Source organism: Solanum dulcamara, chromosome 1 (genome assembly GCF_947179165.1).
Source record: "Solanum dulcamara chromosome 1, daSolDulc1.2, whole genome shotgun sequence".
Classification (NCBI taxonomy): Eukaryota; Viridiplantae; Streptophyta; class Magnoliopsida; order Solanales; family Solanaceae; genus Solanum; species Solanum dulcamara.
Window position 1 is genome coordinate 2,694,785 of NC_077237.1, and position 17,625 is coordinate 2,712,409.

The window sequence follows — 17,625 nt, forward strand, 5'->3', positions numbered from 1 at the left end:
ATATTATTAGTTAAAAAGGTACATGAAGTTATTCTATTTTAATTGTTAAAATGAGATTGAGAAAAAAAAAATCTCCTGCTTATTTATTAGTTAAAGTGATTTTAATTATCTATTTGACTATAAATTTTAGATTAAATTTTTAAAATTGTCTTTAAATATTTGTTTGACTATGTTGAGAATTTGGATTAAATTTCAAAAAGTTATCTTTAAATATTTGTTGGTCATAAATTTTGATTCATATTTCAAAAATCAGTAAAAAAAATTCAAATTTCAAAAAATGATCCAGAACAATTTTGAGTGAAATTCCACTTGTACACAAAAAATTCCAAAAAATTGTTTGGCCTCTTTATTACTTTCTTTTCCTTCAATTTCCATAGTGTCAAAATGTGTATCCAAACAGAGCCATGCCTAATTTTCTTCATGGCTAAGGCCTATGAACATCTTTTAGTGAAAAGAAAAAAAATAGTGTACATATATTAATTAAAAGCCTATATTACCTTTTAGAGAAAGTATTTAAGGAACCCATTTTCTCATATAAAATCAAAACCAATTTTTAAAAGCTACTTTGTCTAAGCAACCCCCCCCCCCCCAAAAAAAAAAAAAAACGGGGAGGAATATTTGGGATTCTAATACTTTGCTAGCAAACAAATCAAAGTTTCAAACACACAAGAAGAGGGTGGGGTGTTGAATAGTAGTAGAATCAGAGTTTTCATAATTAAAAATATGTAGAAGTTAACACCTTGTTTGGATGGTTGTTACCTATTCTATTGCATTCACGGATGGAGCTAGCTCATTAATGGTGGGTTGACCACCATTTGCTTTGGTTCAAATTCTATATTTGTATTGAAAAATTATTGAATATGAACAAATTATAAATTTAGAATCCAATTACTTTTTTTAAAAAATCCAAACCCATAAACTCTCGCCTCTAATTGTATTGTATTATTAGTTTAAAATATTATGTTTGTTTTATTTTGATACATGAGTTCAAAATTTTATGTAATTTGTTCTAGATACATTGTATTCGAGTGAATTTGCATGTATCTGTGATATATACACAAATCTCGCTCGCCTCCCTCCTATCTCACTCGCCTATCTAGTATTCTAGATACATATATCTAGATACATGTATCTATTGTGATTCGCATGTATCTGAGATATAAAGACAAATCTCGCTCGCCTTTCTATCGTTCTCGCTCGCCTCTCTCCCTATTTTAGTATTTTGGTAGCAAAAAATATGTATCTAGGTATATCTAACTTAAAATCTGATATGAAATTATTAATTAGTGAGATAATATGTCATTATTTTAAACTATAGCAAAAATTAATAAATATAATAAAAATATTTGTATAATTAATTTATTTTTCCTTAAACAAATAAATTCAAACGACGAAAGTATTAGATATTAGGTATGGATGATTAAACCAAAAAAATTGTTGGAAAAATTACTAAAGTGAATAATTTTTAATAAATAATTACTGAATTTAGCGATACTTTTTATTTATTAACATATATATAGCAATATTATGATATGTCTGTCATGTATTAAAAGTGAATTATGTATGTAATATAAATGTATTATAAGTATTTTAAAATATATTATACTTGTTTAGTAAAAAAATTGACACAATGTATTATAAGTAAACCTGTCAGATGGGCCCGTTGGCCCCCTAATCGGCCCCCTAAGACCAGCCCATTAAGGGCCTGGCACGGGGGAGACCGGACCGGGTACCGGCCCAACACAAAAAAAAAATTGGGTCGGTTTGGTCTATTTTTGGCCTCGGACCAGTTAGATCGGCCCGATAAGGGGAACGGTACCGACCCACCGGTCCACCATCTCGATTCAGAATTTATATTTTTTGGAAATTACAGATTTTGGGCTAAATTCAAAAAGAGCCGTTGGACCCAACCGCCAAATCTGAATATATGCCTATTTTTTTAAAAAAATTAATTAATCAAATATTTTTTCTATAAATACCTACAATATTTAATTTTTTTTTTACCAACAATCATCTAATTATCTCAATTTCTCAATTCTCTCTTAAAGTGATATCAATCTTTTATTATTTTTTGCAATTAACAACATCAAGTAAAAGTTTTCAACTTTCAAGTATTCAACATTTCATCAATTTTATGATTCTTTATTTGATTCCGCCCATTTGGTATAATCGTTCCTTCTCTTGCTTTTATTTTGTAATTAATTCTAATATATTTAAATATTTAATTTTTGTGTTTATAATTTTTATTAGTTTAATTTGCATAATGAATAGATTAAAAATTATAGGTAAAAGTGTTAAAAAATTATGTTCCGGTGGAGGTAGTGATAGTAAAAAAAAATGCGTCCGGTAAAGATAGTATAAGTAGAAATTATTCTCGTATGTCTGAAGCACCACCTAGTGAATTTGGAGAAATAGGTGTAGGTGCACATGATATGAATGAAAATAAATTTCAAGAAAATTACGGTATAGAAGAACCAAATGAATTTGAAGTAGAAATAGAACGAGATAATAATGATGATATGGATGTTACACCACCTAGTCCTGATGTAGATTTAGGTAATGTTCAAACTAGAACTTTTAATCTTCCTCCACGACTTGTAAAAGAAAGAAAAAAATAGTTTAATATGATATTATTTTGAACGCATAGCCGGAACAACTAAAGTTCAATGTAAAGAGTCAAAAAAAATTCGAGCATAAGACTGCGGGTAATAGGGGTGGTCGACTCAATTGACTAGACATCTAGACAATGAGCATCCTCGTTGGAAATAATGAATAGAGGGTGCTACTGGGACAATTCAAGGTAGAATAAACTCATAGACCAAAAAATTAATGGAAACGTATAATAAAATAAGGGACTGTGAAGAGATAGCGAAAATGATAGTTGTGGATTGTCTACCTTTTTCATTTGCTTCTTTTGATGCTTTTATTCATTATATACAATCAATTTATAATCTCATGTTTAACGGTATTCATAGAAGTACTTGTAGATCAGATATTTTTAGACTTAATGAACAATATGCATATTATTGACGTTGGTTATTAACAAATCTTCCTTTTAGAGTTTTACTTATTTCTGATCTAGGTCGTGCTATAAATAAAAATGATTATTTATCTGCTACTTGTCATTACATAGATAGTGATTTTATTATGCAAAACGTATTTTAGCATTTTAATATAATGAAGACCAAAGACATATTGCACAATTTATTTCTGATTCTATATTAATGGTTGCAAAATATTATGGTCTTGAACACAAAGTTTTATGTATTTCTTTTGATAATGCATCTAACAACACCGTTGCTATTAATTTTTTGAAAACTTAGTTTTTCCCTCTTTAAATGATATTTTTCATATTAGATGTGTTTGTCATATATATAATTTAATTGTAAAAGATAAACTTTATTTTTTTGAGCCAACAATTAAAAATATTAGGCATGCAGTTGGTTTTATTCAAGAAAATAATAGAAAAGTCACACTTAAAGAATTTAAAAGAAAATGCGAGCAAAATAACGTTAGACCTAGATTAATGCCCGAAGAAATTTAGATTAGGTGGAATTCGACTTATGATTTTTTAAAGACTTGTAATATTTATAAAACCCCTATAACTACAACTTTTAATCAATATGCATATAAATTTTCCGAAGTCATATTGGAAGAATCTGATTGGACTAAAATTAATGATGTTGTTGTGTTTTTAGAAAAATTTTATTTGGCTACTCTTGAATTTTTTGGTACTTTTTATTCTACTGTTTCTAATATTTTAGATTATTTAGCGAAATTTCTATATTGCTTATGGAATATAAAAAGAAAGTTGATTACAAAGATGTTGTTGCTGAAATGATAGAAAAATTTTAAAAACATTTTTTCCCAATTTCTCCTATTTATTTAATTGGTGTTATGTTAAATCTGTATATGAAATTTAACACCATGTCTTAATGTGTTCGCCTTATATATACTTTTATAGAAATTAAAAAAGATGAAGATCCTACTATGTTTAAGGCGATGAATGATACAAGTGATCATATTCAAACATTTTATAATTATTATATCAATTTATTTGATGATGCAAACCCTAGTCATATTGTTCCTCTATCTAGTCCTTCTGACGAGCCATCATCTTCTAAAAGGCAGGCACGTGGTATGCCTGTCCATGGTTTTTCTAATTTATCTATTTGGAATAGAATACAGCCTACATCACAACGGAGCATAAATCAGGATGAACTTAATTATTATTTGAGACAGGCTCCAGAGACTTATGATGAAAATAGTGTCACTACACTGGAATGGTGGAAGAACAATCAAAAATAATATCCAGTACTATCAACCATGGCTAGAGATGTGCTAAATGTTCCAATGTCAACTTTTGCATCTGAGAGAGCATTTAGTCAAGGAAGGCAGCAGATTGGAGACAATCAACACTCTTTGAGGAGCAATGCCATGAATATTTTAGTTTGTCTCAGAGATTGAATTAGATCAGAGCGTAGGAATAAAGGAAGAGTAGAAGATACGGAAGAAGACGAAGAACATGAAGAAATAATGTCAATTGGAGATCCTTTGACACAAGCTAGCCTAAATTACAGATTAGTTGATTTTGAAAATTACGAGTCAATTCCTGTTAATGTTAATACAGATGAATTGGAGAGAATGATTCGGAATATATCAAATTTACAATTTATTATGTACAACTACTTGTAAGTTTGTAACTTGTATGTTTTGAATTTTATCAATATATTAATAAAGTCAAAGTCTTTGCATTTCTTAATTTTTTTTCCTACAAATTTTGTATGATTCAATTAAATAATTATTTTTACTTTACATAATCATCTAAGAAAAAATAAATTTGTAGTCACTATAAGATTTCAATACTTGAAAAAATATTATTATTATAATAAATAGTATATTATGAATATATTTGTTATACATTGTAAATGTATATAATATATAATGTAAGTAATAAATAGTATATTGTGAGTATATTAGATATACATTGTAAGTATATATAATATATAATATAAGTAATAGATTGTATATTGTGAGTATATTAGATATACATTGTAACTATATATAATATAATGTAACTATATTATTATAATAGATAGTATATTGTGAGTATATTTGATATACTTTGTAAGTATATATATAATATATAATATAAGTAATAGATAGTATATCGTGAGTATATTAGATATACATTGTAAGTATATATATAATGTAAATATATCACTATAATAGATAGTATAATGTTAGTATACTTGATATACATAGTACATATGCATAGTATAATGTAAGTATATACATACTAATAGATAGTATATTGTGAGTATATAGTGAATATATTATTATAATAGATAGTATATTGTGAGTATATATATAAATTGCTAGTATTACTTCTAAATTAACTAGATAACAATACACTATATTGATGATTGACTCAAATTTTCGAATACATAAATGTCAAAAAAAATAATAATCAAGTCCAACGGGCCCGGCCTGGTCCACCCTAATGGACCCATCCCCTGCCCATTAAGCCCGGACACTATACCCTTAATTGGTCATGGGTCGATTTTTTTTATACATTTTCACTGTCGAGACCGGCCCGGCCCACTTAACGCCCTTAATTATAAGTTATTAAAGTGTGATAAATATATTATCCATTAATAAAATTTGTATTATATGAGTTTTAAAAATTGTTCTCACAAATATATATTAAAATTGTATTAAACGTGTATTATAAATGTATTATAAGTATCCAATAAAAAAAATATTATTGCTATAAATGATAAATATTTTATTAATATAGTATATTTATATAAGTTTCCCGAAGTTGTTTAACATGAAAGAGCCCAAACAAATATGGGCCGAATAAAACGATTAATACCAAAGTCTCATAGGAATTTCCTAAAATTATGTATGAAAACTTAATATTTGTTATAAAAATGTACTAGCTAAACAAATGAAAGAGGAGAAAGTAAGAGAAAAGAAAGAAGAACAGAAAAGAGAGGAAATTATGTATTTTCCTTATCCGTGACATACATTTTGCATAGAATTGTGCATATTATATAGGTAAGAAGGAGAGGGCAATTTGTTGCCCAATTTATCCAATTGCCAAGTGGGTGGGTCCCACTTGGATAGTGGCATCCAATTCTACAATAACATCCACCATTTAACACTCCCCCTTGAATATTCATGTTAAAAAAAAACTTTATAAGAAACAATATACATAGTTATTTTGGACACACATAGATATTGTGTGTCGTTAAGACCTTACTAGGAAAAACTCAGTAGAAAAAAAGCCTAGTAAAGGAAAAAGCGTACACACAATCTGGTAATACGCCTTGAATGCTGCCTCATTAAAAACCTTACCAGAAAAACCCAGTGAGACAAAACCTTGGTTAAGGGAAAAAGAGTGCAACTCGTATTTCACTCCCCCCTGATGAAAACTTCATTTGATATTTTAAAGACGACGCATTCCAATCTTATATGTTAGCTTTTCAAAAGTTGATGTTGGTAATGTCTTTGTGAATAAATCTGCAAGATTATCACTAGAACGAACTTGTTGTACATCAATATCTGAAGATCATGTGTGAAGAATAATTTTGGTTAAAAATATGTTTCGTTATGTCTCATTTTATGAAGCCACTTTTTAATTGAGCTATGCACGCGACATTGTCTTCGAATATAATTGTGGGTACTTTGACATCATTTTATAGGCCGAGACTTATTACATGCTTCAGGTAATTTTAATCCATCTGGGATTTTCATATAAATTTCATTATCAAGTGAACCATAAAGGTAAGCTGTAACTGCATCCATTAGATGTATTTCAAGATTTTATGTAAGCTAAACTGATGAGATATCAAAATATTATTCCATCCATAACAGGTGAATATGTTTCTTCATAATTGACCCCGGGTCTTTGAGAGAATCCTTGTGCAACAAGGCGTGCCTTGTATCTTACAATTCATTTCTCTCATTTCGTTTTCGCACAAAAAACCCATTTATAGCCAACTGGTTTTACACCTTCAGGTGTTTGGACTACAGGTCCAAAAACCTCACGTTTAGCAAGTGAGTCTAATTCTGATTGAATTGACTTTTGCCATTTTGGCCAATCACATCTACGTTGACATTCTTCGACGGATTTAGGCTCAAGACTTTCATTATTTTGCATGAGGTTAGGTGCAATATTATATGCAAAAACATTATCAACCGTGATTTTTGATCGATCTAAATTTAATCTCATCATCGGTAGAACTTATTGAAAGTTCTTCATTCATTTGAGTCTCGGGTTCACTGATTTCTTTAGAAATATCAGGATTACTCAAATCTTGACCTTCTTTAGGAGGTTCTTTTGTAGTATTATTTTTGTTATTCCTCACGCTTCTCTAGGATTTTTATCCTTTGAACCCAATGGTCTACCACACTTCGGACGTGTTTGGGATTCAGAAGCTATGATACTAGCAAATGGTCCTTTTGGGACATCAATTCGGATAGGCACATTCACTGTAGAAATATGTGACTTAGTTATCTATTTCAAATCAGTAAATGCATTTGGCATTTAATTTGCTATTTTCTGTAAGTGGATGATCTTCTGAACCTCCTACTCACATGTGCAGGTGCGTGGATCAAAATGAGATAGTGATAAAATATTCCACGCAATTTCTTTCTCAGGTTCCTTTTTCTCTCCCCCTAATAGCGGAAAAGGTGTTTCATCAAACCGACAATCTGCAAATCGAGTAGTAAGTAAATCTCCAGTCAACGGTTCAAGATATAGAATTATGGAGGGTGAGTCAAATCCAACATATATGTTATTACCGATGCTGTTATGGAAGAATCCAAGAAAGTTAGATCAGGACCGGCGCCACTAAAAAATCCGTAACGACCTATGGAATGACTCCAGTAGCCCCGGCGGCGCTTTAGAGGGGTTTAGGAACATTTTATTGGCAATGCAATAGGAATTAGGCGATTTTGTCAGTTTTTCGTGTGTGTTAACCTATGGATTTTTTATGTGCTGGAGGTCCGAATTGAATTTTCTTAGATTCTTCCATTGTAGCATCCGTAACGACCTAGGGAACGACTTCAGTAGCCCCATCGGCGCTTTAGAGGGGTTTAGGAGCATTTTATTGGCGACGCAATAGGAATTAGGTGATTTTGCTAGTTTTTCGTGTGTGTTAGTCCACAAATATTTTAGGTGCCGGGGCTCCGGGTCGAATTTTCTTGGATTCTTTCATAGTAGCGTCCGTAACGACCTAGGGAATGACTTCAGTAGCCCCGGCGGTGCTTTAGAGGGATTAAGGAGCATTATATTGGCGATGCAATAGAAATTAGGCGATTTTGCCAGTTTTTCGTATGTGTTAGCCCACAGATTTTTTAGGTGCCGGGGGTATGGGTCGAAGTTTCTTGGATTATTCCATAGTAACATCCGTAACGACCTAGGGAACGACTCCAATAGCCCCGGCGACGCTTTAGAGGGGTTTAAGAGCATTTTATTGGCGACACAATAGAAATTAGGCGATTTTGTCAGTTTTTCGTGTGTTAGCCCACAGATTTTTTAGGTGCTGGGTGTCCGGGTTGAATTTTCTTGGATTCTTCAATAGTAGCATCTGTAATGACCTGGGGAATGACTCTAGTAGCCCCGGATGCGCTTTAGAGGGGTTTAAGAGCATTTTATTGGCAATAAAATAGGAATTAGGGAATTTTGCCAGTTTTTTATGTGTGTTAGCCCACAGAGTTTTTAGGTGCCAGGGGTATGGATCAAATTTTCTTGGATTCTTCCATAGTAGCATTCGTAACGACCTAGAGAACGACTACAGTAGCCCCAAAGGCGCTTTAGAAGGGTTTAAGAGTATTTTAATGGCAACGCAATAGAAATTAGGCAATTTTGCCAATTTTTAGTGTGTGTTAGCCTACAAATTTTTTAGGTGTTGGGGTCCGGGTCGAATTTTCTTGGATTCTTCCATAGTAGCATCCGCAACGACCTAGGGAACGACTACAGCAGCCCTGGCGGTGCTTTAGAAAGGTTTAAGAGCATTTTATTGGCGACACAATAGGAATTAGGCAGTTTTGCCAGTTTTTCATGAGTGTTAGCCTACAGATTTTTTTGGTGCCGGGGGTCCGGGTCTAATTTTCTTGGATTCTTCCATCGTAGCATCCGTAACGATCTAGGGAACGACTCTAGTAGCCTCGGCGACGCTTTAGAAGGGTTTAGGAGCATTTTATTGGCGACGAATAGGAATTAGGCAATTTTGCCAGTTTTTCGTGTGTGTTAGCCCACAGATTTTTTAGGTGCCGGGGGTACGGGTCGAATTTTCTTGGATTCTTCCATGGTAGCATCCGTAACGACCTAGGGAACAACTCCAGTAGCCTCGGTGACGCTTTAGAGAGGTTTAGGAGCATTTTATTGGCGACGCAATAGGAATTAGACGATTTTGCTAGTTTTTCGTGTGTGTTAGTCCACAGATTTTTTAGGTGCCGGGGCTCCTGATCAAAATTTCTTGGATTCTTTCATAGTAGCGTCCGTAACGACCTAGGGAATGACTTCAGTAGCCCCGGCGGTGCTTTAGAGGGATTAAGGAGCATTTTATTGGCGATGCAATAGAAATTAGGCAATTTTGCTAGTTTTTCGTATGTGTTAGCCCACAGATTTTTTAGGTGCCGGGGGTGTGGGTTGAATTTTCTTGGATTCTTCTATTTTAGCATCCGTAACGGCCTAGGGAATGACTCTAGTAGCCCTGACCGCGCTTTAGAGGGGTTTAGGATCATTTTACGGGCGATGCAATAGAAATTAGGCAATTTTGCCAGTTTTTCGTGTGTGTTAACCCACAGATTTTTTAGGTGCCAGGCATTCGAGTCAAATTTTCTTGGATTCTTCAATAATAGCGTCCGTAACGACTTAGGAAATGACTCCAGTAGCCCCGGAGGCTCTTTAGAAGGGTTTAGGAGCATTTTATTTGCGACGCAATAGGAATTATGCGATTTTTCCAGTTTTTCATGTGTGTTAGCTCACAGATTTTTTAGGTGCCGGGGGTCCGTGTTGAATTCTCTATGATTCTTCCATTGAAGCATCCGTAACGACCTAGGGAACGACTCCAGTCGCCCCGGCGGCGCTTTAGAGGGGTTTAGGAGCATTTTATTGGCAACACAATAGGAATTAGGCGATTTTGCCAGTTTTTCATGTGTAAATACCCATGGATTTTTTAGGTGCCGGTGGTCCGGGTCGAATTTTTCTTTGACTCTTCCATAGTAACGTCTGTAATGACCTAGGGAACTACTTCAGTAGCCCAGGCAGCGCTTTAGAGGGTTTAGGAGCATTTTATTGGCGACACAATAGAAATTAGGTGATTTTGCCAGTTTTTCGTGTGTTAGCCCACAGATTTTTTAGGTGCTTAGGGTTCGGGTTGAATTTTCTTGGATTCTTCAATAGTAGCATCCGTAATGACCTAGGGAACGACTCCAGAAGCCCCGACGGCGCTTTAGAAGGGATTAGGAGCATTTTATTGGCAACACAAAATAGATATTAGGCAATTTTGCCAATTTTTTGTGTTTGTTAGCCCACAGATTTTTTAGGCGTCGGGAGTTCGGATCGAATTTTATTAGATTATTCTATAGTAGCATCTATAACGACCTAGAGAACGACTTCAGTTGCCCCTGTGACGCTTTAGAAGGGTTTAGAAGCATTTTATTGGCGACGCAATAGGAATTAGACAATTTTGCCAGTTTTTCGTGTGTGTTAAGCCACAGATTTTTTAGATGATAGGGGTGTGAGTTGAATTTTCTTAGAAGCCTCCATAGTAGCATCCTTAACGATCTGAGGAATGACTCTAATAGCCTCGGAGGCGCTTTAGAGGGGTTTAGGAGCATTTCATTAGTAATGAAATAGGAATTAGACAATTTTGCTAGTTTTTTGTGTATTAGCCTATAGATTTTTTAGGTGTCGGGGTATGGGTCGAATTTTCTTGGAATCTTTCATAGTAGCATCCGTAACGACCCAGAAAATGATTCTAGTAGCCCCGGAGGCACTTTAGAGGGGTTTATGAGCATTTTATTGGCAATAAAATAGGAATTAGGCAATTTTGCCAGTTTTTCGTGTGTGTTAGCCCACGGATTTTTTTAGGTGTTAGGGGTCCATGTCCAATTTACTTAGATTGTACCATTATAGCGTCCGTATCGACTAGGGAACGACTCCAGCAGCCCCGGTGGCGCTTTAGAAGGGTTTAGGAGCATTTTATTGGCGACGCAATAGAAATTAGGCGATTTTGCCAGTTTTTCGTTTGTGTTAGCCCACAGATTTTTAAGGTGCCGGGGGTCCGGATTGAATTTTCTTGTATTCTTCCACTGTAGAATCCATAACGACCTAGGAAATGACTCCAGTAGCCCCAACGACGCTTTAGAGGGGTTTAGGAGCATTTTATTAGAAACGCAATAGGAATTAGGCGATTTTGCCAATTTTTCATGTATGTTAACCCACAGATTTTTTAGGTGCTGGGGGTCTGGGTCGAATTTTCTTGGAATATTCCATAGTAGCATTCGTAACGACCTAGGGAACGACTCTAGTAGCCCCGACAACAATTTTGAAGGGTTTAGGAATATTTTATTAGCGACGCAATAGAAATTAGGCAATTTTGCCAGTTTTTCGTGTGTGTTAGCCCACATATTTTCTAGGTGTCGGGGGTTCGGGTCAAATTTTCTTGGATTGTTCTATAGTAGCATCCGTAACAACCTAGGGAACGGCTCTAGTAGCCCCGACAGTGCTTTAGAGGGATTTAGGAGCATTTTATTGGCGACGCAATAAGAATTAGGCAATATTGCCAGTTTTTCGTGTGTGTTAGCCCACAGATTTTCAGGTGCCGGGGGTCTAGGTCAAATTTTCTTGGATTCTTCCATAGTAGCATCCGTAACGACCTAGGAAAAGATTCCAGTAGACCCGGCGGCGCTTTAAAAGGGTTTAGGAGCATTTTATTGGCTATAAAATAGGAATTAGGCAATTTTGCTAGTTTTCCGTGTGTGTTAGCCTATGGATTTTTAGGTGTTGGGGGTCCAAGTTAAATTTTCTTGTATTCTTCCATAGTAGCATCCGTAACGACCTAAAGAATGACTTCAGTAGCCCCGGCGGCGCTTTAGAGGGGTTTAGGAGCATTTTATCTGCAACGCAATAGAAATTAGGCGATTTTGCCAATATTTCGTGTGTGTTAACCCACAGATTCTTTAGGTGCCGGGGGGTTCGGGTTGAATTTTTTTGGTTTCTTCTATAGTATCGTTCGTAATGACATAGGGAATGACTTTAGTAGCCCTAGCAGTGCTTTAGAGGGGTTTAGGAGCATTTTATTGGCGACGAAATAGGAATTAGGCAGTTTTGCCAGTTTTTCATGTGTGTTAGCCCACATATTTTCTAGGTGCCGGGGGTTTGGGTCAAAGTTTCTTAGATTCTTCCATAGTAGCATCCGTAACAACCTAGGGAACGGCTCTAGTAGCCCCGGTAAAGCTTTAGAGGGGTTTAGGAGCATTTTATTAGCGACGCAATAGGAATTAGGCAATATTGCTAGTTTTTCGTGTGTGTTAGCCCACAGATTTTTAGGTGTTGGGGGTCTAGGTCAAATTTTCTTGGATTCTTCCATAGTAGCATCCGTAACGACCTAGGAAATGATTCTAGTAGACCCGACGGCGCTTTAAAAGGGTTTAGGAGCATTTTATTGGCTATAAAATAGGAATTAGGCAATTTTGCTAGTTTTTCGTGTGTTATTAGCCTATGGATTTTTTAGGTGTTGGGGGTCCGTGTCCAATTTTCTTAGATTCTTCCATAGTACCATCCATAACGACTAAGGAACGACTCCAGCAGCCCCGATGGCGCTTTAGAAGGGTTTAGGAGCATTTTATTGGCGACGCAATAGGAGTTAGGCGATTTTGCTAATTTTTCGTGTGTGTTAGCCCACAGATTTTTTAGGTGTCGGGGTTCCGGGTCGAATTTTCTTGGAATCTTCCATAGTAGCATTCGTAACGACCTAGGGAACGACTCTAGTAGCCCTGACAGCACTTTAGAAGGCGATTTTGCCAGTTTTCGTGTGTGTTAGCCCACAAATGTTTTAGGGGCCAGAGGTACGGGCCGAATATTCTTGGATTCTTCTATAGTAGCGTCCGTAACGACCAGGAGAACGAATCTAGTAGCCCCAGAGGTGCTTTAGAAGGGTTTAGGATCATTTTATTGGCAATAAAATAGGAATTAGGCGATTTTGCCAGTTTTTCGTGTATGTTAGCCTACGGATTTTTTAGGTACTACATTCTATTTGTGGGAATTTTATGATCTATAAACCGCCCCTAACGAGCGATCGGCTCATGTTTGAGCATGATGAATCACTTCGTCTGGAGGTCCGGGTCGATTTTTTTTGGATTCTTATATAGTTGCGTCCGTAACGACCTAGGAAATGACTCCAGTAGCCCCGACGATGCTTTAGAAGGATTTAGGAGCATTTTATTAGCGACGCAATAGAAATTAGGCAATTTTGCCAGTTTTTCGTGTGTATTAGCCCACAGATTTTTTAGATGCCGTGGGTCCAAGTTAAAATTTCTTGGATTCTTTCATAGTAGGATCCGTAACGACCTAAAGAACGACTTCAGCAGCCTCGGTGGCGCTTTAGAGGGGTTTAAGAGCATTTTATCTGCAACGCAATAGGAATTAGGCGATTTTGCGAGTTTTTCGTGTGTGTTAACCCACAGCTTTTTTAGGTGCCGGTGGTTTGGGTCGAATTTTTTTGGTTTCTTCCATAGTAACGTCCGTAACGACCTAGGGAATGACTTGAGTAGCCCCGACAGTGCTTTAGAGGGGTTTAGGAGCATTTTATTGGCGACGCTTTAGGAATTAGGCAGTTTTGCTATTTTTTCGTGTGTGTTAGCCCACAGCTTTTTTAGATGCCGGGGGTCCGGGTTAAATTTTCTTGGATTCTTCCATAGTAGCATCTGTAACAACCTAGGGAACGACTCCAATAGCCCCAGCAGTGCTTTAGAGGGGTTTAGGAATATTTTATTGGCGACGCAATAGGAATTAAGCAGTATTGCCAGTTTTTCGTGTGTGTTAGCCCACGAATTTTTTAGGTGCTGGGGATCCAGGTCGAATTTTCTTGGATTCTTCCATAGTAGCGTCCGTAATGACCTAGGGAACGATTCCAGTAGCCCCGACGACGCTTTAGAAGGGATTAGGAGCATTTTATTGGCAACACAATAAAAATTAGGCAATTTTGCCAGTTTTTTTTTGTGTATTAGCCCACGGATTTTTTAGGTGCCGGGAGTTCGGATCAAATTTTCTTAAATTCTATCATTGTAGCATCCGTAACGACCTAGGAAATGACTTCAGTTAACCCGGTGGCGCTTTAGAGGGGTTTAGGAGCATTTTATTGGCGACACAATAGAAATTAGGCAATTTTGCCAGTTTTTCCTGTGTGTTAGCCCACAGATTTTTTAGATAAGGGGGTCCGGGTTGAATTTTCTTGGAATCCTCCATAGTTGCATCCGTAATGACCTGGGAAACGACTCTAGTAGCCCCGACGGCGCTTTAGAAGGGTTTAGGAGCATTTCATTAGAAATAAAATAGGAATTAGGCAATTTTGCTAGTTTTTCGTATGTGTTAGCCTACGAATTTTTTAGGTGGCGGGGGTCTGGGTCGAATTTTCTTGGATTATTCAATAGTAGCATCCGTAACGACCCGAAAAACGACTCTAGTAGCCCCGAAGGCGCTTTAGAGGGGTTTAGGAGCATTTTATTGGCAATAAAATAGGAATTAGGCAATTTTGCCAGTTTTTCGTATGTGTTAGCCCAGGTTTTCGTATGTGTTAGCCCAGTTTTTCGTATGTGTTAGCCCACAGATTTTTGCTAGTTTTTCGTATGTGTTAGCCCAGGTTTTCGTATGTGTTAGCATCCGTAACAACCAGGAGAATGAATCTAGTATCCCTGGAGGCGCTTTATAGGGGTTTAGGATCATTTTATTTGCAATAAAATAGTAATTAGGCGATTTTGCCAGTTTTTTTTGTGTGTTAGCCCACAAAATTTTTAGGTGCCGGGGGTTTGGGTTTAATTTTCTGGGATTCTTTTATTGTAGCATCTGTAAAGACCTAGAAAATGACTCTAGTAGCACCGGCGACGCTTTAGAAGGGTTTAGGAGGATTTTATTGGCAACGCAATAGGAATTAAATGATTTTGCCAATTTTTAGTGTGTGTTAACCCACAGATGTTTTAGGTGTCGGGGGTCCAGATTGAGTTTTTTTAGATTTTTCCATAGTAACGTCCGTAACGACCTAGGGAACTACTTCAGTAGCCCCAGCGACGCTTTAGAGGGGTTTAGGAGCATTTTATTGACGACACAATAAGCATTAGGCAATTTTGCTAGTTTGTTTTGTGTGTTAATCCACAGATTTTTTATGTGCTAGGGGTTCAGATCGAATTTTCTTTTATTCTTCCATAGTAGCATCCGTAACGACCTAGGGAACGACTCCAGTAGCCCCGGAGGCGCTTTAGAAGGGATTAGGAGCATTTCATTGGTGACGCAATAGAAATTAGGCAATTTTGCCAGTTTTTCGTGTGTATTAGCCCACGAATTATTTAGGTGCCGGGGGTACGGGTCGAATTTTCTTGGATTCTTCCATAGTAACGTCCGTAACAACCTAGGGAACTACTTTAGTAGCCCCGGCAGCGCTTTAGAGGGGTTTAGGAGGATTTTGTTGGCGACGCAATAGGAATTAGGCAATTTTGCCAGCTTTTCGTGTGTGTTAGCCCACAGAGTTTTTAGGTGCCGAGGGTCTGGGATGAATTTTCTTGGATTCTTCTATAATAACATCCGTAACGACCTAGGGAACTACTCCATTAGCCCCGGTGGTTCTTTAGAAGGGATTAGGAGCATTTTATTGGCGACGTAATAGAAATTATGCAATTTTACCAGTTTTTCGTGTGTGTTAGCCCACAGATTTTTTAGGTGCCGGGGGTCCGAGTTGAATTTTCTTAGATTCTTCAATAGGAACATCCGTAATGACCTAAGGAACGACTTCAGTAGCCCCGGTGGCAGGGTTTAAGAGCATTTTATTGGCGAAGCAATAGGAATTAGACAATTTTGCCAGTTTTTCGTATGTGCTAGCCCACAGATTTTTTAGGTGCTGGGGGTCAGGGTTGAAGTTTCTTGGAATCTTCTATAGTAGCATTCGTAACGACCTGGGAAACGAATCCAGTAGCCCCGACAGCATTTTAGAAGGGTTTAGGAATATTTTATGGGCGATGCAATAGGAATTAGGTGATTCTGTAAGTTTTTTGTGTGTGTTAGCCCACAGATTTTTTAGGTGTGAAGGTTTCGCGTCGACTTTTCTTGGAATATTCCATAGTAGCATTCGTAACGACCAGAAGAATGACTCCAGTAGCTCCGACAACACATTAGAAGGGTTTAGGAAAATTTTATTAGCGACGCAATAGGAATTAGGCGATTTTGAAAGTTTTTCGTGTGTGTTAGCCCACAGATCTTTTAGGGGCCGGAGGTCCTGGCCGAATATTCTTGGATTCTTCCATAGTAGCATCTGTAACGACCAGGAGAACGAATCTAGCAGCCCCGGAGGTGCTTTAGAGGGGTTTAGGATCATTTTATTGGCAATAAAATAGGAATTAAGCGATTTTGCCAGTTTTTCGTTTGTGTTAGCCTAGGAATTTTTAGGTGCCGGAGGTCCGGGTCGAATTTTCTTGGATTCTTCTATAGTAGCGTCCGTAACGACCTAGGAAAATACTACAGTAGCCCCGGTGGTGCTTTAGAAAGATTTAGGAGCATTTTATTAGCGACGCAATATAAATTAGGCAATTTTGCCAGTTTTTCGTGTGTGTTAGCCCACAGATTTTTTAGGTGTCGGGGGTCCGGGTCAAATTTTCTTGGATTATTCCATAGTATTATCCTTAACGACCTAGGAAACGACTCTGGTAGCCCCGACGATGCTTTAGAAGGGTTGAGGAGCATTTTATTCGCGACACAATAGGAATTAGGTGATTTTGCCAGTTTTTCGTTTGTGTTAGCCACAGATTTTTTAGGTGCTGGGGGTATGGGTTTAATTTTCTTGGATTATTCCATTGTAGCATCCGTAACGACCTAGGGAATGACTCCAGTAGCCCCGGCGGCGTTTTAGAGGGGTTTAGGAGCATTTTATTGGCGATGCTATAGAAATCAGGCAATTTTGCTAGTTTTTTGTGTGTGTTATCCCACGGATTTTTTAGGTGCTGGGGGTCCGGGTCAAATTTTCTTGGATTATTCTATAGTAGCATCCGTAATGACCTAGGGAACAACGTCAATAGCCCTGGCGGCGCTTTAGAAGGGTTTAGGAGCATTTTATTGGCGACACAATAGGAATTAGATGAGTTTGCCAGTTTTTCATTTGTGTTAGCCCACAGATTTTTTAGGTGCCGGGGTACTGGTCGAATTTTCTTAGATTCTTTCATAGTAGCATCCGTATTGATCTAGGGAATGACTTCATTAGCCCCGACGGTGCTTTAGGGGGGTCAAGGAGCATTTTCTTGGCGACACAATAGGAATTAGGCAATTTTGCCAGTTTTTTGTGTGTTTTAGCCCACAGATTTTTTGGGTGCCGGTTCGGTTCAAATTTTCTTGGATTCTTCCAT